General features: G+C 42.4%; 1 protein-coding gene across 8 annotated transcripts in view; it reads right to left on the reverse strand.

The window, feature by feature from the left end:
• The window catches only part of LOC122561637 (potassium voltage-gated channel subfamily A member 1-like), a 203,699-nt gene that overhangs the window by 97,406 nt on the left and 78,551 nt on the right, over nt 1-27,742 (reverse strand). For 5 of the 8 annotated variants that reach the window (XM_043713582.1, XM_043713581.1, XM_043713580.1 and 2 more), the window contains one exon: nt 8,601-8,723. The exons of 2 other annotated variants lie outside the window; for them this stretch is intronic. The gene's annotated coding sequence lies outside the window, so the exon portion shown is untranslated. Of the gene's footprint in view, nt 1-8,600; nt 8,724-17,983; nt 18,179-27,742 lie in introns of all 8 variants that reach the window. One more of the 8 variants, XM_043713583.1, reaches the window with a different exon arrangement.

The raw sequence follows: 27,742 nt of genomic DNA on the forward strand, positions 1-27,742 counted from the left end.
AGTGCTTCCCTCTCCTTGGTGTTGAGGTTATGTGTTTGTCTTTTCCTTGTTATCAGAGGTACAATACTTTGTCTCACTGTTTGTTGTGTCTCTTCTGTCAGTCCATTGTTCCTGAGTGTGCATTCTATTGCTGCTAGAAAGTCTGTTGTCTTGGCGTCCCTGTGGTTGTAGTTGAGTCCCTTGGCCAGTATTGTTCTTTCCGTGTCTGTGAGCTGTCTGTGGGAGAGGTTTCTAACCCAGGTTGTGTGTTGTGGTGTCCTCTCTGTTATGTGTTAGTTTGGCCATTTTTTCTTTTAGTGCCGTTTTTTTGCGGTGTGTGGTCCTGTTCTGTCTTATGGTGACGGCCTGTTCTATGGTCCAGATCCATTCCTGATTGGTGGTTTTTGAAATTAACGATTTTTGGTGCGCAATTTCTTGTCTGTATTTGTGAAGTCTGTTGTGCGCGTCTGTAATCATTACCTGGATCATCCTGAATCCGTTCTGTCTGGCTGTGTCCCTGGCTTGTGGGTTGTTGACTGGTGGTCTGTATCTGACACATGGTAGAAGGATTCGATTCTTTCGGCATTCATGCAGGAACCGGAGTTGTTCGTATGTAGTGTACAATGTAGTGTACAAAATCCCATACAAGAAGAAGGCCTCCTTCTTCAAAGACCGTAATTTCCCTTCTCACGTGGTCGAAGATGCCCTCCAATGCATTTCATCCACGTCCTGCACCTCTGCCCTCAAACCCCACCCCTCCAACCACAACAAGGACAGGAACCCCCGGTCGTCACCTACAACCCCACCAACCTCCGCATTAACTGCATCATCTGCCAACATTTCTGCCACCTCCAAACGGACCCCACCACCAGGGATATATTTCCCTCCCCACCTCTTTCCGCTTTCCGCAAAGACTGTTCCTTCCGTGACTACCTGGTCAGGTCCACGCACCCCCCAACAACCCATCCTCCCCTCCTGGCACCTTCCTCTGTCACTACAGGAATTGCAAAACCTGCACCACATCTCCATCACCTCCATCCAAGGTCCCAAAGGAGCTTTCCACATCTATTAAAGCTTCACCTGCACATCCATCAATGTCATTTATTGTAGCCGTTGCTCCTGATGCAGTCTCCTTTACAGTGGAGAGACTGGACACCTCCTCACAGAGCACTTTAAGGAACATCTCCAGCACACCCGCACCAATCAACCCTACCGCCCCGTGGCCAAACATTTCAACTCCCCCTCCCACTCTGCCGAGGACATGCTCCACCCTCCTTTCTGACCTATCACCTTCATCCCTACCCCCATCCACCTATTGTACTCTTAGCTACCTTCTCCCCACACCTCCTCCCATTTATCTCTCCACCCCAGAGGCACCCTGCCTCATTCCTGATAAAGGGCTTTTGGCCTAAACGTTGATTTTCCTGCACCTCAGATGCTGCCTAACCTGCTGTGCTTTTCCAGCACCACTCTAATCTAGACTCTGATCTCCAGCATCTGCAGTCCTCACTTTCACATAGTCACACCCACCTATCCTTGACCATTGACCGAAATCTAGGTAGTTAATTTCAGGGGTGTGATTGCCTCCTGAAACACAGCATCTGGATAACACTTCCCCTCACTGTTGTGTCACACTGTTCAAACCTCAGACTCCAGCTCATCAACTTGGAGCGAAAGGTCCTCAAGCAACCAACTCTTGCTACAAATGTGATCCCTATGAACCGCATCAGGACATTGCAGGTGAGAAATGTAAGTGCTAGGGAGTTGAATATATTTGAACTTCAAGTAACACATTAACATGAAGTGAATTATGGCAAGCATTTTCTACTCTATCCTAATTATTGGGTTTACATTTGAATGCGTGTGTATATGTTGGCACTTCAAGCAGGAATACACAGGATCTTTCTACGATCCTTCAATTTAATATTTTATGTCATTTATGATAAACAGTCACACATTTTTGCAGAATGAATCCCTCCATATGTCAACTGTTATGATTCAGGATTAGATTAAAATCCCTGACTGTCACCACTGACACATTGTCAGTCAATGAACCAGCCAAAATGCAGCAAGATATGACAGCAGCAACATTATACTTAAAAATAAGGAATTTTCAGGACTATATGGAAACATCTGGAGGCTGCTGGAGGATGGAAGTAGGACTCACTGGATAGTTCTATCAAAGAATCAGTCCAGGTTTGATAGATTGGGGAAAGTGGAGGTTCAGTATTGGAGTAAAGAAGTAAGCGATAGATGGAGATGGGGCCCAGAGGAAGAGACACACAGTAAGGCAGACAAAGGGAGCCAGGGAGAAAGAAAGGGACCATAAGTAGATGAAAATGGGTTGGATGTGCTACAAACAGGATCTGGGGGTGCGGGTGGTCGGTAAAGGACATGGATGGTGATGTTTAGTCCATAAAATTATTGAACTAAATTTGGAGTCCCGAGGGCTGCAGAAATTTTCCCAAGTGGAAAATGAGATGCTGAGCCCCATTGGATCACTACACCAGGGTATCCCAGAGGGAATAGTTTCAGGGGAATATGTGGTGAGGTGATGGCATCCAACTGGAGTTGATGGAAATGGCAGATTCTGATCTCCTGGATGTGGATGCTGGTGGGATAATAAGTGAAGACCAGGGAGGCCCTATCGGTGTTATAGGAGGGAAGAGGAGAGGGGAGGCCAGAAGTGTGGGGATGCGTCAGACATGGCTGAGGGCCCTGTCCACCACGATGCTGGGGAATCCTTGACTGAGGAAGACGATGGCTATTCTGAGGCTCCCCTTCAGAAGGTAGTACCATCAGAACAGATGCGATGGAGACAGAGAAACTGGGAGAATGGAATGGAGTCTTGACAGGAAACAAGGTGCAAGGATGCATAGTCATGGTAACCATGGGAGTCATTGGGTTTGCAGTGTGCATTGGTGGCCAGCCTATCCCCAGAAATGGAAGAACAGATGGTGAGGAAGGGGAGGGATGAGTCAGAGATGGATCCATTCAACACGAGAGCAGGCTGAAAATTGAAAGCAAAATTAAATTTTTTTAATTTTGGATGAGAGAGGGAATATCATTGATATACTGATAAAAAGAGCTGTGGGTGGGGGCTGGAGTAGGATTGTAACAAAGAATGTTCCACATACTCCACAAGGAGACAGGAATAAGTGGAGCCTATGGGGGTATCCATGGCCACTACCTCGACCGGAAGCAAGTGGAGGAGTTAAGGGAGAAGTTGTTCAAAGTGAGGGTGAGCTTGGCCAGACGGAGAGGAGTTCTGGTGGATGGAGACGGTTCAGACCTTTGTTCCAGGAGGAAGTGGAGACTCCTGAAACCATCCTGATGGGAGTTGGATGTGTAAAGGGATTGCATGTACGTGGTAAATACGAGGCAGCTGAGGACCATGATTGGGAAGTTCTGAAACTGATGTAAAAAGGCAGAAGAATTACAGATATAAGTGGAAAGGGACTTGATAAGGAGAGAAAAGAATTGAGAGAAGATAGCACAGATAAGTTCTGTAGGGCAGGAACAGGCAATTAACTTGCTGGGATAGTTCTGTTTCTGGATTTCAGAAAGTAGAAATGGGCTGTATAGGTTTGGGGGCTATGACCTTGGAGGTTGTTGGGAAAAGATCCTCAGATAAAATGAGGTGAGTGACTGTTGTGAACTCAATGGTCTGGTGATTGATAGAGGGGTCACAGTCCGGGGGCAATAGGAGGAGATGTCCGAGAGTTGGCCCTCAGCCTCCACAATATAAAGATCAGTGCACCAGACAACAACAGCACACCCTTATCGGCAGGCTTTTTTTAGATTAGATTCCCCACAGTGTGGAAACAGTCCCTTCGGCCCAACAAATCAAAACCAATCCTCCGAAAAGTAACCTACCCAGATCCATTTCCCTTCAACTAATACATTTGACATTATGGGCAATTTAGTATGGCCAATTCACCTAACCTGCACATCTTTGGACTGTGGGAGGAAACCGGAGCAAACTCTGCACAGTTACCCGAGGTTGGAATCGAGCCTGGATCCCTGGCACTATGAGGCTGCAGTGCTAACCACTGAGGCAACGTGCTGCCCCTTGATGACAAAACCAGGATTGGACCTTAGAGCACTGAGTGTTGTCTGTTCAATGGGATGGGTTGTAATGGGTGAGGCTCAAGTGCGTGTAAAAGGCGAGAAGGAGGGGTCCAGGTCAAGGGAGAGTGTTACAGGTAGTGAAGCGCAGGTAAATTGCTGCTTCATCTGGAGGGTATACATGGAGCTTTAGATAATGAGAAGGGAGGAACAAATGGGCAGGTGTTACACCTTCTGCAATTGTATGGAAGGGGTGGTGGAAAACATGTTGAGAGTGGAGGAGGAGGAATGTACCCATTTTCACCTACAAACTGTTCCCCATTATCAGCCTTTTATTCTCTCTGGCTTACCATTATCCATCTCTTAGCATTTTCCCTCCCTCTGAGCTCTATCTCCATCTACCACTTACTTTGCTGCCATTAGCAAACATACCATCTCTTCCTAGTTGCTACCGGTTCTGAGGCAGGGTCACCGAACCAGAAATGTTGACTTTGGTTTCTCTTCACAATGTGATGATGCTGCTCCTTTAACAAGGTTATGCTGTCCTCGGCTTTTTTTTCCACCAGAGAGGTTGTAAAAGCAGCAATTCCAAAAAGTCTAAGTTTGAAGGGTTTTAGGGCCAGTTTGATTATAGCTAACAGATACTGTGACAGGCAAAAGGCTTTCAGGTTTTGAAAACACACTTGTAGGGCAATGGAAGCGGAGTGGCCAGTTCTCCCGGCTCAGCTTTTCTTTGGTTTGGATTGAGCATTCTGGCTGTCCACTGAAAGCAGTCAGTGAGTTTGAGGCTGCTGGTCTAAGAAATGGCTACGTGGAAGAAGGTGTTCCATGCTGAGTCCCTCTGCCATCTGTCTATCCCCTTTAAGAGCCTGAATTTGATTTTACCTTTTTTGCAAAGGGTCTTTGTAGGGTTTGTTGCAAATATTTGGATCAGCATCATTAAGTTGGGATAATCTGTTGGGTTTTCGGATGGGTGAAGTTATTTGGTATTCTGTTCTGTTTTGTTTGTGTTTCATTCAGTAATCCTGTAAATAAATCCTGTTTTGTTTGAAACTAAATTGTTTGACCAGCTGCATCACTTGTGGGATATCCACTCAATACCTGCTTAAAGCAACTAGCAAAGTTAGGGTCCAGGCTACTTTCCTGAAATGTTTTGAAGGGATCTGGCCTGGTCCATAACAACAGATGCATCTGGACCTACTGCATTTCTCCAGCAATTTCTGATTTTGTGATAAAGTTTGCTCAGTTTTCCATCTACCCAAGTGTTTTCTTATTCTGCTTATATCCATTTGTCTGTGTGTGTGTATGAGGCAATGTTTATAAGAGACTTAGGGTTTTAACTAGTGGAGTTTAATTGTTTACCAATGCTTGAATCTAATTATTTGTAATATATTGTGATCCTTAAGTAGTCTTGTGGTGCTGTGGTAGTGTCCCTACCTTTCAGCCAGGAACCATGGGCTCAAGTCTCCCCTGCTCCAGCGGTGTGTATTAACATGTCTGAACAGGTTGATTAGAAAAGAATAGACAGATTGTGACTCTTTTTAAGTACAGAAACCTGGTCCATGCTTTCTGCCTGGATCTGAAGGTCAGGTAGCTTCAGGATTTTGAATGTTTCTTTTAAAATCTTTACATTTTGTGACATTGCCAGTAATAGCAGGGCTTGATTCCCAGTACACTACCCGAGTGGGTAGTAGCAAATTCAAAGTTATTACTTCAAACAGAACCATTTCTAAAGGTGTATTAAAATGATAACATTAGTACTATTGTAGCAGTGTTTCCATTTTGCAGTGACAGAGCCATGGAGTCACACAGCATAGAAACAGACCCTCCAGTCCAACCACTCTATGTTGACCACGTTCCCAAACTAAACTAGACCTGCTTTCCTGCATTTGGCCCATATCTCTCCAAACCTTTCCTACTCATGTACTTATCCAAATGTCTTTTGAATGTTGTAACTGTACATGCATCCATCACTTCCTCTGGCAGTTCATTCCACACACGAACCACTCTCTGTGTAAAAAAAGTTGCTCTTCATGTGTTGTTTAAATCTCTCTCCTCACACCCTTAAATATGCCCCTTAGCTTTGAACTCCCCCACCCTGGAGAAAACAAATTTTGCCCTTCCCTCTGTGCCCCTCACAATTTCGTATCAAGCATGCATTCCTACTGAGATTTATCTTCTCACAGTGTTTCAGGCACACTAGAAATGACCCAGATATGTTGTCATCATGAAATTTGTCATGGGTTCTAAGTTAAGAGGTCATAAGTTCAAATACTACTAGAGTCTTGAGAACATAATAATAACCTCCACTTAAATGAAAGCAAAATTCTGTAGATGCTTGAAATCTGAACTAAAAATAGAAAGTGTTGGAGAAACTGTGAGCATCTGTGAAAAGCAAAACAGTTAACATTTTGAGTTCAGTATGACTTCTTCAGAACTGAGAAACTTGAAGAGACGATTATAACAGCTGGTGGAATCTGGGAGTTCTGTCAGGGATACCAACTTCCAGCTGAGATGGTAAACAAAAGCCTCACCTTCCTGCTGATATAACAAGGGGCACTATTTCAAAGATGAGCAGGTGCATTCTTCTGCCCAATATTTGTCCCTCAATCACCATCACTTCAATCAATTGATTTGGTTGTTATCTCAATGCTGCTTGTGACACCTTGTGGTGTGTAAATTGCCTGACAGATTTCTCACAATAGAGGAGTAATAAACACCTAATGGACTTCATTGGCTGCAAAGTGCTTAGGGAAATCCTGAGGTTCTGCAAATTCTTTCCTTCTTAATGGAACTGCACTCGTTTCCTGTCCTCAGCTACCCGTAATCAGTGGGGTTAAAACATTACCTTGGCTTGTGCAAAATTCATTTGTACAAGATTTTAGCTGGGACATTAATCCATTGATTTGACTACACTCTCCATTAAATTGTCATGCAGAAGACATTTTTATCAGGTTTCTTTTTCAATAGATATCACACAAAATTAATTCACATTAAGTATCTGTAAGAATGAATACAACAAATGTACACTTGAAAATAGGAGTGGAATAGGAATGGAATACAGGCTCAGTTGTAAAGAGTATTTTCAAGAAAGCGGTTTCTTTTGTCCTTGTATTGTGTACCAGCAATGTCCTCAGTCACATAACAAAATCTCAGAATGTGTTAATTACCTCTTCATAAAACAGGAATAGCATGTCTTGTTCTAATGATGTGCACTGTATTGCAGGGCCAGATAGTTTCCTCAGTGATGTGCTGTCAGCCATCTAATTACACCTTCTGTTGAAAGCAGGAGGTTTGCTTTTGGGTGTCACAGAGTGTGTTTTGTTTGGGTCTCTGTAATACGTTTCCGTATTTTTTTGAGTAGATTCTTGTGCTTAGCTGTCACTGCAGCAGATGAATAGCTAAGTTGTTTTTTTTAAAAAAGAAATGAAAATTAAACACTGCAATGTTTCTTCATGACAATGGAAAATTTTCCTCTGTCATCGTGTCATGTTTGACTGATCCAATACACAGAATGGAAAGCTGCACTTTTAGAGGAGAATGTGAGAAAATTTCAAAGGCCATTCAGGCCAACAGAATAAGGTTGTACTGTACATCTGTGAATTTTCTTCACAACTTCTTGTTCATTCGCTATGTAATGACACTAATCAAATGGTTGGATTTTATTCTTACAACTTGCCTGTTTTTCTCTAATGATTTATTCTCCACGTTTCCAAGTCTGTCCTCAAGTGAAAGGTGTTGTTAAGTAACTTATAAAAATTCCAGTGAATAATGTCAACTGAATTACCCTCATGGGTGTGACAATTTCTCTCAATGATGCAACTACAGTTTCTTTCAAGGATGTGACTGTATCACTCAAGCAGTGCTCTCTCTCACATTGCATCAAATACATTTGGTTGCTAAAGTAGAGGTGTCAATATTAAAAATGTAAAATTTGTTCCGGGATGCCAGAATCACTATCCTTGCCCTCATGCTCTTGGCAACTCTCCACTTATAATAAAATCTAGCCACCGTTCCAAAGGCACCAAACATATCTGTGTTCTTGGTACCTGAAAACTTGGGTCATTGTTTACCCCATTCCTCATCCCCATCACTATTCTCATGATGACTACTTTATGATTGTTGATTCCATTATCAACCAAAGTCTGTTCATCCTTGCACAGACTGTCAAGGCAGCTGAAGAACTGAGTCACCAACAGCATTTCCCAAATCCACAAAATCAATCCTGTAAATTGCTTCCAGCAACAACCTCAAAAGTGGAGAAGGTATAGCAAGAATAAAACTGTTGGAAGATGTCTCTGACAACAACTTTAAAGTTGTATTGCACTTATGCCACACAGTTTGCCTGAGAATCTGAGCAAATCTAATTCCCTTCTTCAGTTGTGAAACTGCATATCTTGAGTATATGCTAATGTCATTCTCAGGAAAATATGAATTTTGAAGGGCCCCAGTGGTTGTTAATTTTACATCAGTACAATCCATCATTCCAGCAACTTCCCTGTAACATAGATCTAACATTTTAAGCATCAATTCCTTTTGCCCTTGTGCATTACCTGATAACAATTGCTTTATGTGGTTAACTGATCTTCAAAAAAGACTTCTCTTATCAGTCCAGGGTGAAACTGTTTACCAGCACCTGCGGAGCTTGGTTTCATAGACTCTTTTGTTCACGGTACCTGAAATTCAGGAATCATAGAAAGTCTGAGATAGAGAAATGAATGCTCAGCCACCCATTAGTTTTAATTACTTGTACTTAATTTTCATTTATTTGGTAACATCTCTTTTAAAAAATACATCTTATTAATTAACGTCTCCAAAATGATTACAGATCAGGAATTCAGGATGAAGATCCGTGAACATTTTACAAAATCCATGGAAATCAACAATTGTAAAATCAAGTGGGCAGCTAATAGCTTATCACTGAACCTGGATTTTTAGTATGCACTCCCAGTAAGGAACATTCAGTTCAAAAGTGCAGATTTTCAGCTATATGGGAAACCCTTAGGCTTTGGTTTTTGGTCTATCCTTTCAAATGAACATGCTCTTCATTAACATAGGGCGACAATGAGCAAAAGAAGAATATCTGCTCCACATCATTCTATATCTCGTATGTTTGAAGACTTGCTGCAATAGTTGTACTTTGTTGTTTGCTGAGTTCAATTTTGTAAATGCAGGCTTTTCAATGTCAAATTAAAAATGTAAATGGCAAATGCTGGTAAATTATACATATTAAAGATGTACATAGCTAATAACAAGCATGTTTCAGGAGCAAAATGTCAGGAGAGACATGACTGAAATGTTATTTCTTACTGATTGATTTCAATCCTGTAAAATAAATTTCCACCAGTTGTGAAGTGATTTGATCATATAGCCTTAAAATAATACTTTGTTTTGAATTTAAAAAAGTTAAATTCTCCAATGAACATGGTAAAGTCTAACATAAGTATTAGAAGTGAAATAATATTCTAATGAGCATTCAACTGAAAACTTTAGTTAGATAATGGAAAATAAATACACTTTATTGAATCCACTTGGTTTTGAGCCAGTCAGCTGTAAACATGGCAACAAGTTTTCACATGGAAAGCTTCCTTAATCAGCAAAAAATAAAAGTTTTATGCCTGTTTCAGAGCCCAAAGGAACAATGGACATTTTAAACTTATAATAAAACTTTTTTTTAATGACACGACTGTCTAAGCCGCAAATGCTGGATGTAACTTCAGTGGAGGAACAGAGAGTGAGTGAGTGAGTGTGTGTATATTTAACACTTGTCACCCTTTGTAATTAAATGAGAATGAATCAGTTATCTTTTAAAAAAATAAGTTGCCTCTATTTAAGAAAGGAGAATTGCTACAGGATTCAAAGTCAACAATCACATGACACCGGATTATAGTCCAACAGTTTATTTGAAACTGCAAGCTTTAGGAGCCTAGAAGGAGCATGGGCTCTGAAAGCTTGTACTTTCAAATAAACCTCTTGAACTACAACCCGGTGTCGTGTGATTTTTAACTTTGTCCAGCCCAGTCCAATATTGGTATCTCCACAACTGGATTCAAATCTAGTGACTACCCTTCAAAGTATTGGATGAAGCCAATGGCAAGTCACACGTGTAAACTATCAAGGACTCAAAGAAGAACATACTTAAAAAAGATTCATGATGAGTGGTTGAATATCTCTGCCCTCTCAGCAAAAAGTCACATCTTGCAGACATGACTGTTTTTACCCTCCAGGAAATAACCAAATAAAAAGAAGTTAAATATTAATTTTAATTTACTGGAGTAGACCAGTAGGACTGAATGCTTTAGTGTGTTGCTGGAAAAGCGCAGCAGGTCAGGCAGCATCCAGGGAACAGGAGAATCGACGTTTCGGGCATAAGCCTGAAGAAGGGCTTATGCCCGAAACGTCGATTCTCCTGTTCCCTGGATGCTGCCTGACCTGCTGCGCTTTTCCAGCAACACATTTTCAGCTCTGATCTCTAGCATCTGCAGACCTCACTTTCTCCTGAATGTTTTAGTGTCTATCAGACTGATTTAGGTGCTAGCAGGTACTAGGTGAAGAACCTATCCTCTACTTAATCTGTGTTGGAGGCAAAGGCATTCTTTCACTTTGGGTGATGCAAACCAGATTAACAAGGTCTTAAAAGGATTAAGTAGTGATTATGATGAAGTCAGCTGGACGGACCTTATTGGATATGAGTTCCTTGATTGGGGCTGTTAATCTGGTCCATTCGGGGCTCTCTGGCTAACAGATAAAAACAGGAGTGTCAGACATCCTGTTCATTCTGAGAGCTGGCTCTGAGGGAGCGGAATCGGTGTCAAAGACACTCCACGTGTCAATAAAGGGTGACTTGGTGACAGAATATCAGCCTCTCTGGAGTTATTTCAGATACAAAGGAAATTTCAAGCAGATTATAAAACCAAGCAGTTTGAAAAGTGTCTGCTCAATTGCCAATCTCACTGCAATATGTGCAAAATTCAACTATCCATTTTTCAGTGTACAATTTTGAGACCAATCCATTGCTCTGATTTAAAGAAAATATTTTTATCGTTTTGGATGCACCACTTATTTCTAATCTGTGATGTGTGCTGTATCACTGATTCTTCTCATGAATAGTGGTTAATGGGCTCACTTTGTTAACTCAAAAAAGGGGGGTTAAATTGATTCCTTTTAAAATACAAGTTCATTAGAGAAATGTACCCACAAGGGAAAGAGATCCTTTTTATCTTCACCTCATTGCAAGCAAAAAGAGTGTTGGGTGAATAAAGAAGGAGAACCAATACACCTGGAGTTCATAGTTTAGAGTATTTTGTCTGGAACTGTAACAAACTAGGGAACCTCACCCACCCTGGTCTCGACAAAATGGGAGCTATTACTGCAATTTGAACTCACTGGTGAAATGAAAGACTGAGGGTGGGGAAATTGTCACTTTGAAACCAATATTCATGCAAAGAAACCACTAAAGACTTTCTTGAATTTGCATTGCTGAATTAAAAAAATGTTATCATTTGATGTCAGCTATGTTCCAATCAGAAGGGGAAATGAATCAAGATATGTAAAGCAAGAATTCTAACTTACATTTAAATCATTGTCTGAAAATGAAATATAGATTGGGACATATTGCATTGAGGGAGATACCTAAATAGCAAAACATATTAGAATATGTGTGAAGTATTTATTTACATTTTCTGTAAAGGAAATAAAACTCCACAGTTGTAAAATTAATTTTTCAGTGCTAAATAGGTTGTTTAGTGCTAATTATGATTTACTATGCTGTTAAAACTTCTACACTTGAATAAAAACATAAGCCAGATTCTTTGTAACACTGGATAGTTAGTTTAAGTTCACATCTTAACAGTGATTTCTGTGTTGACTCAATTGAAAGACATAATGTGGGTCTTGGAAATTGTGAAATGTTGTAATTCATCAACAGGAAGATGTTGACTTACCCAATCATGAAAACACATATTATCCTGTTCATGTGAGAATTACAGTTTACCTCATTACAGGTACAAGACAACAGGCAGGGGCTTTTCTCTCTGGAGCGTTGGAGGCTGAGGGGTGACCTCATAGAGGTTTACAAAATTATGAGGGGCATGGATAGGGTAAATAGGCAAGGTCTTTTCCATGTGGTCAGCGAGTCCAGAACTAGAGGGCATAGATTTAGGGTGAGAGGGGAAAGATATAAAAGAGACCTAAAGGGCAACAGAGGGTGGTACGTGTATGGAATGAGCTGTCAGAAGAAGTGGTGGAGGCTGGTACAATTGCAACATTTAAAAGGCATTTGGATAGGTATATGAATGGGAAAGGTTTGAAGGGATATGGGCTGGGTGCTGGCAGGTGGGACTAGATTGGCTTGGGATATCTGGTCAGCATGGACGGGTTGGATCGAAGGGTCTGTTTCCATGCTGTACATCTCTATGACTCTAAGTGACTAGATTTAATGGACCTTATGCCTGCGTGCTTGAAATTGGGGGTAAGGTGGGGGGACTCATTAAACACAGCACATCATTATCTGGGTCAGCCTAGCCCTGACCTGTGTCCAATTTAATGGTGAGGGGGTAAGACCGATCTTCTGCTAAATTCAGATACATCAGCAAAGATTTAATAAAGGGAAATCATGCTTGACAAATCTATTGGAATTCTTTGATGGTATAACTGGTGGAGTTGCTTAATGTGAGCCAGTGGATATGGTTCATTTGGACCTTTAGAGGGTTTTCAAGTCAAGGTCGCATGTAAGAGATTAATGTGTAAAATTGAAGTGCATGGGTTTGGGGGTAGTGTATTGAGATGTATAGAAAATTGGTTAATAGACATGAAACAAAGAGTAGGACATATACGGGTCTTTTTCTGAATGGCAGCCTGTGATTTGTGGGTACCGCAGGAATGAGCTATTCTCAAATATGCTAATGATTTAGATGAACAAATTAAAATGTAATATCTTAGCTTCATTCGGAGGCTCACTGATGATATTACCTACGATGGTGACAAAACGTCTGAAAACAAGCCTTCCAGCTCAGCGAGCAAACCTACATCTTGTAATATCTCAAAATTTGCAGATGACAAAAAAACATCTGCATAAAGAGAGAGCTGTCAGGAGAATGCAGAGATGTTGCAGTGTGATTTGGACAGACTTAGTGGGTGGTCAAATGCACGGCAGATGCAGTACAATGTGAATAAATGTAAGGTTATCCACTTTAGCAGCAAATGTAGGAACGCAGATTAATATTTGAATGGCTGTAAATTGAGAGTGAGGAATGTTTAACAAGACCTCGGTGTCCTTATGTACCCATCGCTGAAAGTAAGCACATAGCTGCAGCAGGCAGTAAAGAAAGCAAATTGTATGATGGTCTTCACAGTGAGAGTATTTGAGTATAGGGACAAGGATGTCTTGCTGCAATTGTACATGGCATTGATGAAGCCACACCTAGAATATTGTGCACAATTTTCGTCTCCGTATCTGAGGAAGGATGCTCTTGCTATAGATGGAATGCAGCAAAGGTTTAGCAAATTCATTCCTGGGAGGGCAAGACCGACATATGAGACAGTTAGGTAAATATTCACTGGAGTTCAGAAGAATGATGTGAGATCTCACAGAAATTATAAAACACGAGAAGACCCAGACAGGTTAAATGCAAGAAGGATATTCCAGATGCTGAGGGAGTCCAGACCAGGGGTCATAGTTTAAGGATAAGAAGTAAATGTTTTAGGACTGAGATGAAGAGAAATTTCTTCACCCAGAGAGTGGTGATCCTTTGGCATTCACTAGCACAGAAAGTGCTTGAGGCTACTTAAACGTTATGTGTTTACAAGAAGTAGGTAGACATAGTTCTTGTGGCCAAAGGAATCAAGGGATATGGGGCGGAAGGGGGCGGGGGGGATGGAGTGGCAGGAAGGTGGGATGAGGGTATTGAGCTGAAGAAGGGCTCACGCTCATGCCCGAAACGTCGATTCTCCTGCTCCTTGGATGCTGCCTGACCTGCTGCCCTTTTCCAGCAACACATTTTCAGCTCTGATCTCCAGCATCTGCAGTCCTCACTTTCTGCTATTGAGCTGGATAATCAATTACAATCATATTCAATGGCAGAACAGGCTTGAGGGGTCAAAAGGCTGACTCCTGTTCCTATCTTCCACACTTTTTATGCTGGGCTTGGTCTATTGATTCTCATAAATGCCTTATTCCAGCTCAGCCACTACCTTGGCAGGAGTGGCTCATACCTGGTGGTGTAGCTCAGCAGCTTTTACTGAGTGATCCAATGTCAGGCAGGGTAGGAGACCAACTTTGGCATTACCTTGTACTAACTGAAGGCACTTTATCTCCCCTCTCAAACTTGCACTGCCACCCCACTCCTAACCATCTCACTGGACTACTCCAGCACGGCCCTGTTAATACTCTATACTTGGCCTGAAGCCTGAGTACATACCTTTTGATAGGGGACTGTCTGTAGACCCAGCAATGGCCATTTCACTGACAATACAATGGTCTGTAGTCTCTTTTTACATAGATGAGTCATTACTCAGAAGTAGCAAACAGGGGTATTAATTATCTTTTGAAATGTCAATGCAGCAGAATAAAGTATTATGTGAATCATTTTTCGAGATCAGAAGGTGATATATCTGTTGGATAAACTATGTTTATGCTGCCTTTCTGTACAGTATCATTAGGCAAGTAGCACAGGTTGGATGCAAAGCATGACTCAGGGGTAAAGTTCCATTTCATATCGCTGCTAGATTGAAGTTCCACTTGTACGGGTCACCATCACATCTTTGAGTTTGCATCTTGTCTTATAAATGGTAGTGATTCTGTCCAGCACTACATCTACCTCCTTCTTGTAAATACACAATGTTTAAGTAACATCAAACACTTTCTGTGGTAGTGAATGTCACAGACTCACCATTTTCTGGATGAAGACATTTCACCACATCTTAGTCCTAAAACATATATTCCGTATCCTTAAACTGTCGCTGAGTTTTGGGCAGCTAGTGTGAATTCTTGCTGTTTGTCTGACAGCAGATATGGTGAACCAATGGGAGCACAGCAGCCTCCTACAAGGCACATTGGCCTCAAAGAAGAGCTGCAGAATGGGCACTATTCTCTGTGTCAGCTTCACTCTGATGACCATGCTTTGTTTATTTCTACCTCCATTCAGTTCTGGGGTTGCAAACTGATTTCTGAGTGTTTGTCTTCAAGTCTTTTACACTTTGGTCCATCTTTTACATGCCCAACTCTCAAGTGTGTACATACCACATCATAAAAATAAATGATATCCTTTCATACAAGAATCAAATAATTTAATGTTATCACTTGAACAAGATTTTCAAAGTATCTGCGTACACAGTCAAGTGATTGCTCAAGAGTGATTGGGAATACTGTCCTTAGCTGCAATAAATACCTGACTATTCTTGGTCATAGGTCTTCCCTCCTTTCTATTGATGGTTCCTGAAACTTTAACTGGACTTACAAGCAGCAATGCACTTCCATAGCGTTCAGCTTTTATTTTAGAATACTTGCATTTGCAACTCTTTCCTTTGTTTAATTTTATTTTCAGAGTTTGCATTATCTTCTCTCTCAGTTTCGGTGTGTATATTTACTTTATATTTAATTCTTTTCCTTTTTTTTCTCAAAGCTCTTGGAAATCATTGGCAATATGTGAAGACAGCATTAGGGTGACTGAGAATGGAGTAAGGGACTGGATAAGAATCTGAGAGTGATGAATGGTGGATTGTGTGTCTGAGAAGTGGAGAGAAAGCAGGAGGATGGAAGGCCAGGTGGGAAATTGGGTCCTTGAGAACTGTAGATTAGGTTTTGAGAGCAGAGCAATGGATTGGGTGTCTGACCGAATGAGGAGGAGTTGTAGATTAGAAGCCCGAGATGGTGAATTAAATACTGTCTTTCTGAAGAGTAACACTGAGGTCACTGGTTTTATGCAATAATTATATTTCACTGTTATGATGATGTTTATAAAGCAACTGAGCTTCAGCCTTAAGGCTTGAGACCTATTCTGAACTGTTCACTTAATTATTACCCACCGCTCACTTTTCTGTGCCTTATTTGAAAATAAAATGATCTCTTTCACAGTTTTGCAGACTTCTATTCTTTACAAGGGCAGATGCTTCTGTTATACACGATTCATTCCAGTTGCTAAGGTTACCAAATTTGCAATGTTGCCGCATAGAAATGTCAGCTCCTCACACTGCAGATATTTTAAAAAAGATATCCACTATGTGCTCGCATCTCCAGTTTATGAAACAATTAGGAATTAAGCTAAACAGTTAGTCCCAGTCCCTTTTGTTCAAATGCCTCAGCTTAAAGGCACCACATCCATTCTCAGATGTTGACTAACTGTGCACTTTTTTTATTCACAATTAACAGCTTTAATCAGGTAAAACATATTTTTAATTAACTTGTTCAAATATGTTCTGACATCCCTCTTGGGTAGGTGGAACTTGAACCCAGACCTTGCAGCGCTGAGGTACCAAGGTGCCACAAGATCTTTCTTCAATCAGCTAAATGAACAGTTTCAATAATTTTTTCTCTCTTTGGGTACCATGCTCTGAAAGGGTTTTGGCGAGAATGCACTTTTGTCAATAACTAGTAAATCCTATCACAATAAAAATCCATGCTTTGAATCCATTCTTTGTAGTTTCATTGTTGTGATTTACTCTCTTGCATTGGGCCGACAGCAGAAAAATAGTATCGAAAGTGAGATGTTTACCTGGTAATAATCTCATTCACTCTCGTATTTTAGGGTAACTTCATTCTGACTAAAATAAATGTACTCTCCAGAAACTTCACTCTCAGGAACCGGTGTGTGTACCTGAGTAACTTCCAAATGAAGATGTGAAGGAACCTCCTGATTACAAAATTCATTCTATGTGATCTGCAATCTTTAGCTTTTAAAGGCATCCTTACTTTGTCATATTGGGAATGTAGAAGTTTAGTATCTCTTCACCAGTTTATGACTCATCACTGTGTGGCCAAATTTCATCCTAACTCTATCTACAAGTTCGCTGATGACACTGCTGTTTCTGGCTGGATCTCAAACAATGGCAAGACAGAGTACAGAAAAGAGATGGAGAGCTTTGTGGCTTGGTGGAAAGATAACAATCTCTCCCTCAACGTCAGTTGATCATTGATTTCAGGAAACAAGGTGGAGGGCATGCCATTTTCTGTATCAGTGGAGCTGAGGTGCAGATGGTCGAGAGCATCAGGTTCCATGGAACAGCGATCACCAACAGTCTGTCCTGATCCACACACGTTAATCAATGGACAAGAATGCACAACAACTCCTCTACTTCCTCAGGAGGCTATAGAAATTCACCACTTTTTAGATTAAATGAGGATAGATTCCCTACAGTGTGGAAACAGGCCACTGGGCCCAACAAGTCCACATCACCCCTCCAAAGATTAATCACCCAGACCCATTCCCCTACCCTACATTTACCCCTGACTAATGCACCTAACACGATGGGCAATTTAGCGTGGCCAATTCACCTAACCTGCACATCTTTGGACTGTGGGAGGAAACCAGGCACCCAGAGGAAACCCATGCAGAATCGGGGAGAATATGCAAACTTCACATAGACAGAGGCCCGAGGCTGGTATTGAACCTGGGTCCCTGGCGCTGTGAGGCTGCAGTGCCAACCACTGAGCCACCATGCTGTCCTGTCCATAAAAACTCTTCCAATTTTTAAAGATGCACCATAGAAAGCATTTCATCTGGATGCATCATGGCTTGGTATAGCACCTGCACTGGCCAGGACCGTAAGAAACTACAGGCAGTTGTGATCATAGCCCAGTCTGTCAACCTTCCATCCATACACTTCTCAGCTGCCTCACTGCCTCAGAAAGGCAGCCAACATCAAAGATCCCTCCCAACCCAGTTAATTTCTTCTGACTTCTTCCATTGGGGAGAAGATACAAAAGCTTAAACAAACTTACCAACAGATTCAACAATAGTTCCTTCTCCACTGTTATTACACTTTTGAGTAGACCTGTCAATCTTAAACTTAGTGTTGATCTCGCTCTTTGTGCACCTTCTCTGCAGCTGTAATATTGTACTCTCCACCCTGTTCTACTACCCTCATGCACTTTATATGGTCTGATCTGCCTACAAAACAAAACTTATCACTGTACCTAGGTACATGTGACAAGAATAAGTAATAACAAATTAATTCTCAAGTATGATTTACAACACATTTGACATTATTTCATATTTTATTTTGTAGTTATGCACTGAATGTAAGTTAGTAAACTCCACAACATTCAGCTCTACAGCGTTGGTGTTGGCACGACATGAGCCCGGATTCTGAGAAAATTGCAGCTGATGTGGCACGTCAATGTGTGTGTACAGGAAGTAAAATGGACAACCTCCTCATCACTCAGCATCAAACGCTGATTAAGTACACAACTTGTACATGGTGAACCTCACAATTAATGCCCACTCTTAGGTACTCTTGATAGACTTCATTCAGCCGCATGAGGAACTCCCTTGATCATCTTATTCAATGGGATAGAATTAATAGTTCTCCAGCCAGTCCCACCACATCTGAGTTTGGAAAGAAAAGGTCCGCCAAGTTGTCACTCTTGATTACATCACTATAATTCCTCTTAGAAATGTGCTGGTGAAAATGGATTAGGTTTGATATTATTTGGTTCAACTGTATAATCAATTTCTGTCTTGAGAAATGGTCACAGGACAAGGATCTGAATGGCACCTTTGGAAGTGAGCCAAAACCAAAGAAAAACTGAGCTCTTCTTCAAATCTAATGGCAATCAGTTCCAAAGGGTTAAAGAGAGGAAAAGAAAGCATTCAAATGATCTGTTCTTTTTGCCCCAGAAGGTGAAAAACATTAAAACTGATGAATGTGACATCAGGGTCTAACTCATTCTGTGTACTTCAAAATGGAAGACCAATATGTTCATTTCCAAGTCGTACTGTGTCATTTACTGTTTTTCTCTGCTGGTTTGGATTGTTTAGGAAAGTATTGAAAATTAAATCTGAGTGAGTGTCTCCAAAATGTACAAATCAGGGATACAAAATGTACAAAATTTATTCGGGAAATAAAACAATTGGGGAAATTGTTGGTCTTACCACTTCAGTTCACAAAACATCACCACCACCTCCCCCATCAGCCCCCCCACCCGCCGGCCACCACAGGATACCGAAAGGCATCTGCACCTCAAAAACAGCCTTCCAGGGTTAGCTGCATCAGTCAGTCAACAGTCTGAAAGATTTGGGGGAGGTCAAAGAGCAGATAAGGGACTTATTCTCTCTTTCCCAGCAAGATCTTTGGGCAGTGGGATTTTCAGACTGCTTACTTCAAAACAAAAAGTAACTAAAATGCTATGAAGCTACTGGCCAGCTGCCTGTCTGTTTTTGCATCTGGTTATCCACTGCAAGGCCCCATCAGGTTGCTATGGAGACATGCCGAGACCATACAGGAGGAGGTTTGAGGAAATTACCCTTCATAACTTTAACAAATCAGCAAAACAAAACTGAAACATGATTTGGCAAAATAGCAAGAAATTAAAGTCTGGGAAAAATAGACATTGGAAGACAGGAAAATAATGGAGAGAGAATGATAGGTCAAAATAAAGACAGAAATGTAGGGACAGAAAAAAAACTAAAATTACAAAGATAAAGAGAAAGCAATGGAAGAAAAGGATAGAGATGCTTTACTGAAAGAAACACAGAAATAGGCACGAATCACTGGACAACAATGGAAGTTAAACATGGCGATAGATAAATAGTTAAAGAGGTATCTAATTAGACTGGGTCGGATGTTATGTTTCTTTGTTGGAGTTTGAAGATGGGGGTGGGGAAGGGGAATATAAAATCCAGCAAGTAGTCTTTCATTGTCTACAACTATCTAAAATGTTGTCAGGTGTGTAGGAAGCAATGGGCAATGCGCCAGGCTGGGAAGGCAATGCGCCAGGCTGAGGCCTTTAGGAGACCAATTAATGGTGAATTCAGGGTCACAGCCCATCACTGCAGGCATTTACCAGGATGAGGAAGAGGCTTACTCATATCGCAAGCCAGCAGCTGTAGCAGCGCAGGCTGACATTGGGCAAAATGTGGGAGGGAGTGTGAACTCACTGCAGTTCCTCCAAGCCCATCAGAGACATCCCCTCCTCAAAGTCTCCATATCTTTCCACTTCATCATCCTCTTTCGCCTGTGCACATGGCTTTTCCCCCTTCCCCCACCCAAACTCCGGGGCCACCTCATTGACAACTCAGGCATACCTGGGTATCTTGTGGTGGGGAGTCTCAGATGTGAACAACACACCCAAGGACAGTGCAAGGCTACAGAACTATTGCCCATCCAACTAGTTAGCTGCTAAGGCAGGACCCACTTCAGAGAAATGGGCAGGTCTCACTTTAAAACAATAAAAGCTACCACCAGTGTTAAATTGCTGTGAGCTAGCTGTCAGGATCATGAGAGATTCCCCACACCCAAACTCCTGAAAAGCTTCAACAAATGTTGTTTCTGCATAACTAAAGATAGATGAACTGATGAATAGATTGTTCGATTGAAGATAATGATGATTGGAGAATAATAACTAAAATATTACGGCTGACAAACAGTACATGATAAGGTTATACTACATTTGTTTATTTCCAATGCTCAGATAATATTGAAAAACAAATAGCAAAGATCAGGTATGAGGATGTCATTTTAACAGGAGATTAGTTTGCAGTTTTTACACATTCTAGATATAGTTATGTATACACACTGTAAGAGTAGGTGTCACAAGATGCTCTGACTGTTGAAACAAGAGCTGTGTGCACACTGACTACAGGCTGTGAGAGACTAATGCGACATCAGCCTTGCAGACTGCAATCACATGATTCATGGGTGGCATTAATCATATCCTGCAGCGTTACAACAAAATTAGAGAAGCTGGTGTGCATTGTTAGAGAGAAATTAATGTTCAGCAGACTTAATAAAAATAATTTGCACTTTAGCTGTTTGAGGATTAAGGAACTTACATTTCAGCCAATCTCAGGTTAAAAAAAACAATTACTCTAAAACCGCATTTTATTTCACGGTTTCATTACAGTACTGAGCCAACTGAATGCTCTGCATTCTATGATTCATAACAACTGCCATCTTACAGAATGCAAAAACCTTAATGGTATTTTCAAATCAATATGCCTTTAATTAAACAAATTGTTTCATCCAATTTTCTCCCCAAGGAGCTAACTCTTCCTGGAATGTGATTGTAACATTGACCTATAGTAATTTGCTTTTCATTCTTGAAGTGGAAGTCTAAGGTGTGAGCAGGATGGGCGGTTTGATAGCTGAACACTGCAGGTAAGTATGACCATCCAGTGGTCCTGCTCTTGCACTACCCAACAGGAATTAGCAAAACATGAGCAAGACTGGGAGTCCTGGATGCTTTTCCCCTTCTTGCCGAAAGAGCACAATAGTCAACCGCAACGTCTGACTGCTGAGATCAGTCAACTCATTGCAATGAGGGATCACAATTGATGCTAATGTTGATTATGACATTGGGCAGAGTTGATGGCTGGTGAATAAAAACCATTTGATGGCACAATGGCAAATGAGAAACTGCCATCTAGCAATGTTATATTATTAAGAATGGTGGATGGATTTATCACACGTAAGTCTGATACCTGGCACAGGGAAATATGACGCAACATGAATACTTCTCAAGAAGTGAGGAAATTTTGAACATAGTCCTTTTTCTTTATTCACATGGGATGTGGGCATCGCTAGATGGGCCAATATTTGTCGCCCATTCCTAGTTACCTTGAGAAAGTGGTGAGCTGTTGACTTGATCCTCTGTAATACTTGTGCTGCAGGCTTAGGGAAGGAATCATATATGCATTCTCAGAGAAATCATCTTACATTCACTATCCATGGAGATTGATAGTGTACACACGTGTGTATGTGTGTGTGTGTGTTTATGCATGAGAAGAGGGGTGTGGGGGTAGTGTGTGTGTGTGTGTGTGAGGAGTGCGTGTGTTATCCAATTCACACTTGGTGCAAGAGTGGTTGCATGCAACAACGCTTCAAGCCACAGAGAGGCAGCACACCTGCCTGCATGAGAAGTATAATCTAATAGAGGAAACAGAGATAATATCTATTTAAAGTGGTGACATTGTGCTGGATGGATTAGTATAACAAGAGCATACATCTGTGCAGTGCTTTTATTTGACTTCGCAGGACATGCATTTTTAAAGACGTCATAAATTGTGCTGATTTTTGTGCTGTTGGGACAGCACAGGGCAGTATCACACCACACAGCAAAAACACATACAGCACACTCAGGCACAACAGGGCAGCAGACCAGCTTGACACAGCTCGTTTGCCTGTACTCAGCTTTTCATTTCATGCTGAAGTGTTTTTGCAGCAAAATTTGAAAGTTCAGTAATTTTCATTTTCAAGCATATGTTTGTTTCCAAGGTCACCATGAATTGGGACAAACCTGTTTTGCTCCTACCCCCAGGAGTGAGTCACATTTGAAATGGGCTCATAGCAGAGAGCTGGCATGGGCAGTGCTGAGAGCATGGTTACTGAATTATTTGATTGTATGCAACCTCATTAAAAAAAATTCTTCCTGATTTGCAAGAAATTGTTACTGCAGATGCTATGCAACAGAAAAGATTTCTAATCTGAGAGCTTAAAAGCCATGCTATTCAAAAAATTACACTGACAACCAAAACTGAGCACTTTTGTGGCCATTGAGTTTTAGAGGCTCTGTTTTCAATCATTTACATAGAGCACCTTCATTTCAAACAACACTTCATTTAGAACACAGCTAAATTAGTCATTGAGATGCAAACAAGGCTCTAAACTATTCTGAAGAGTCACATTGGACTGGAAATATTACCTCTGCTTCTCTCCTCACAGATACTGCCTAACCCGCTGAGGTTCTCCAGCACATTCTTTATCTAGTTCAGAATTTCTTTATCTGTCTTTTGCTTTCCAATTTCATAGCTAGTTATTTAGTTACAAAATTGGCTTGAAGATAGGGGACAGATGATGGTGGTGGAGGGTTATTTTTCAGACTGGAGGGCTGTGACTAGCAGCGTGCTGCAAGAAACGGGTGCTGGGTCTGCTGCTTTTCATCATTTATATAAATGATTTGGATGTGAACATAGGATGTATTGTTCGTAAGTTTGTAGTTGACACCAACATTGGAAGAGCAGTGGACAGGGAAGAAGGTTATCTCAGAATGCAATGGGACCGTGATTAGATGGGCCAATGGGCTGAAGTGTAGCAGATGGAGTTTAATTTAGATAAATGTGAGGTGCTGCATTTTGGAACAGCAAATCAGGGCAGGACTTAGACACTTAATAGTAAGATCAGAGAGAATGTTGGCAAACAAAGAGACCTTGGGTTGCGGGTTCATAGTTCCTTGGAAGTGGAGTCACAAGTAACAGGATAGTGAAGAAGGCATTTGGTACATTTGGTCAGTGCATTGAAGACAGAAGTTGGAATGTCATGTTTCAGATACACAGGACATTGGTTACGTCACTTTTGGAATATTGCATTCAATTCTAGTCTCCCTGCTATCAGAAAGATGTTGTTAAACTTGAAAGGGTGCAGAAAAGATTGACAAGGAGATTGCTACGGTTGGAGGGCTCGAGCTATTGGGAGAGGCTGAATCGGCTGGGGCTTTTCTCCCTGGAGCAATGGATGCTGAGGGGTGACCTTAAAGAGGTTTATAAAATCATGACAGGGATAGATAGTGTGAATAGACAAGGTCTTTTTCCCAGGGTAAGGGAGTCCAAAACTAGACAGTATAGGTTTAAGGTATGAGAGGAAGGACAAAAGGGAGCTGGGGTTAACTTTTTCACACAGAGGGTGGTGCATGTATGGAATGAACTGCCAGAGGAGGTGGTGGAGGTTGGTATAATTACAGCATTTAAAAGGCATCTGGATGGGTATATGAATAGGAAGGATTTAGAGAAATATGGGCCAAATGCTGGCAAATGGGACTAGATTAATTTAGGATGTCTGGTCAGCATGGACTAGTTGGACTGAAGGATCTGTTTCTGTGATGTATACCTCTATAATTCTATGACTATAATTTCTGCATCTGCAGTATTTTCCTTTGATTTACTCCCAAACTATTATGCTTCATGCCAAAAAAATTGAAACTGGCGCAAAATCTTATGTTTTATCAACTGTGTCAGTTTTATGGCGGCTTTTTCTCCATGAATCTGAACAAGGTCTCAAACTCGCCTAATTAACTAAAACAAAACGAAAAATCTGTGGATGCTGTAAGTCAGAAACAAAAACTGAAATTGCTGGAAAAGCTCAGCAGGCCTGGCAGCATCTGTGAAGAGAAATCAGATTTAATGTTTTGGGTTGAATGACCCTCCCTCAGAACTGCAACCTACAGCATGGTGGCTCAGTGCGCCAGAAACCTGGGTTCAATTCCGGCCTCAGGCGACTGTCTGTGTGGAGTTTGTACATTCTCCCCATGTCTGCGGGTGCTCCAGTTTCCTCCCACAGTCCAAAGATGTGCAGGTTAAGTGGATTGGCCACGCTAAATTGCCCATGGAGATCAGGGATGTGTGGGTTAGTTGCATTAGTCATGGGAAATGGTGTGTAATAGGGTGTGGGAATGGGTCTGGGTGGGATATTCTTCGGAGATCGGTTGGATTTGTTGGGCCGAATGACCTGTTTCCACACTGTAGGAGTTCTATGAAAACGTTAACTCTGATTTCTCTCCACAGATGCTGCCAGCCCTGCTGAGTTTTTCCAGCAATTTCTGTTTTTGTTGCCTTATAAACTACTCAACACATTACTCTTTATGCCTGATTCAAATCTCATTCTACACTCACCATTCCTGGAACAACTCATCACTGACTGGGTGTCAGCTGAAAGACTCAAGTTCCTGATGCCCACGCGGAGCTGAGGAGCACTGGCATTCCAAAGCTGCCCTGCTTGTCCAAGGTCAGTCTTTCCAAAGATGTTAGAGAAGAAGAAAATGGTGTTGCTATTCTCTGACAAGGATTTGGAGCCCCTGGTGGATAGTGGTGCAGAGAGGGCATTCTTTTCCTGAAGGATGGGTAGAGGAGGCATGCTACCAGACCTAGCAGCCTGGTCGGTGGTCACCATCTAGGTCAACTCAATCGCCATTGTCCAGAAGAATGTCCAAAGTAGGTCCCACACTCTTTCTTCTGTGTTACTTCACACTCACTCTCTTTCTGTTCCTGGACTCACCCACCACTAAAGCTCATTCTCTACCACTCTCACCATTACTTGCAAGTCTTCCCTCAGTCACTCATGTTACCCACTTCCCCCCCCCCCCCGCCCCACCTCACACCATAAACCAGCATGCCCTCTGTGTTGCCTACTCAGTCATCCAGTACACCATGACAACTTTTAACATCTGCACCAACACAAATAGCCATCCCATCCATCTTCACCTCACTCAAACTCTTCCTGTCAGTCAGTCCTGGAGAAAGCAACTCAACAGTTTGGACCGAGCCAAGATGAGCCAAGGTATGCTCAAAAATCAAGGTTGTTACCCACTACAGGAGACATTCCTGTCTCTTTTGGGAGAAAACCAGGACCATTCTCGCAGGGATGTCGAGAGATCCATGTCCCACCAACTGAGTAAGAACCACTCTTCATTCTATTATAACTCTCACAATAGCCCTGCTGTCAGTGTCATGCATTGCACAGCACTCCTCACCACTGACAGAAATGACCTCTCTCCCTTGTGTCTTGAAGGTACCAGTGGGATAACACAGCCTCTGCAGAGAAATGGCCTGTTCCACCAGAAACCACTTCCTCAACTTAGGAGGCAGAGAGTTCCAAGGCCTTAGAGGAAGCATCAGCCAGGCTGTCTCCAGCAGCCCCTGCTGGCTCAGATATTGCCACCTCAATGGGAAAGTCATACTTAGCATTTTCAGAGCACAAGATGGTGAACACCTCACTGCAACTGCTCTGCAGTTGGCTAAGGAAGTAATGCCCAGGCCGCTAGCACTAGAAGAACTGGCAGAGACCAGGCACCTGCTCAGCCCCAGGCAGGACAGGGATATGTCAGGGATTTCACCCACTTGCACAGGAGGGGTAGCAGCAGCGGACAGGGATATGGGGGACAATGGCCTGGGTAATCCAGAGGCTACAGCAGTGCAGCTACCCCCTGGCAGCCCAGTGCCTCAAGCATGCAATTCTCTGACTGAATCTACAGAGAAGCTGATGTCTGCCATGGAGAGCCAGACCCAGCACTCTCAGGGTCTGCTGGATACAAACATAGGCCTGTACTCCATCAGTCCAGTCACTGGTGCTCGGGACCAAAGGAACAGGAAACCTGGCACTCACTCCAGGTACCGCTTCCATATGAGGAGACAGGGTAGTTCCAGGAGGTCCCCAGCCAGAGGAGGACACACACAGACACACACATCAGAAATCTCCTTCTAGGACTTCCCAAAGGATGCCAGTCTCTCCACCTCCACCTTGCCTGCCCATCTCTGACCTTTGGAATGTCCTTGCCTGAGATTGACCAAGCAAACATCCAAGGCCAATGGTTCCTCTGGCGAGCATGCTCCCTGCAACACAGGAACTAGGAACTGAACTGAAATATAATGAGAGGGAAGTAACCTGTTTGAGGGTATTTTCGAGGGTGGTTGGTGATAGCTCACCACCTATAAAGTCTATATTTGCATAAACATTTTTGGCTTTGCAAAACATTTGATTGAGTCTCTTTGTAGCCCTGAATAAAACCGTGTCGGCCTGATGCCCAGCTTCATGTCTGTACAGGCTGTATCAGGGATCAATGTGTCTGGCCTCCAAAGAACAGGGAATACACATGGCAATTAGTCCTGTGCCTTGGTCAAACATCTCTATTCTTTCCCTCGTGCTTGCCTGAAAAAAGTCGCTCTCAAATGAAGTGGTCTCCAATATCTGGGTCACAGGCATTTGAATCACCAGCAATTACAGAGGGTTGCAGATCTGTGTCCTGCACAGTACATGTGTCTAATATACCTGACCTCTATAAGGCCTCAAATCAGTGGATCTTGCACTCTCTTCCCTTACAGTTCAAAACACTTAAACCGTCCACTTTCAATGTGGTCACAGTTATTTTCTTTCACCATGTCGCGTTTCAGCATGATAGAAGGTGACAGCAGGCACTCTTTGGACAGTGCTTTCCAATGTCTGCCTCTATGAGGCCCCAAACATCCAGACCTCCTCCCTGATAGCCCTTCCCATAAAGTCCATATTTTGCATCTACCCAAGTCCTCACCCAACCTATTTCCACGTCAGTTGTGGTGATACACTGCCTGCCTCTTGAAGCCAGAGTTTACACACTGTGGACCAACACCCTGTTCCCATCCACACTTTACCACATCCCCCTTACAAACACTGCTGCCCCCTTCACAACTGCCATCCCCTCTATCCCCCAGCCTCCAGCCTCCAGCCTCCAATCCCTACAGATTGGTTCCTGAGTTTGCATCCTGCGGCAGCAGCCTCCCATATTCCCCCCATCCCTCACCTCGCTTTCTCTGGACTGGCCTGGCCAACTGAACATGGGGACATCCCTTAACTGTCTCAACCAGGCAGCCCTATAGGATAAGTGCCCATACCCCTGACTGATGCCTGTACAAATCCCCAATCTCATTAGTCCCACCCCTAGACCAGCCATTACAGTGACTCGTGCCCGGACTGCAGAGGTGTGGACCCTTGACTGAGAACACTGTGACCAGATGCC

This window comes from Chiloscyllium plagiosum, chromosome 23 (genome assembly GCF_004010195.1).
Source record: "Chiloscyllium plagiosum isolate BGI_BamShark_2017 chromosome 23, ASM401019v2, whole genome shotgun sequence".
Classification (NCBI taxonomy): Eukaryota; Metazoa; Chordata; class Chondrichthyes; order Orectolobiformes; family Hemiscylliidae; genus Chiloscyllium; species Chiloscyllium plagiosum.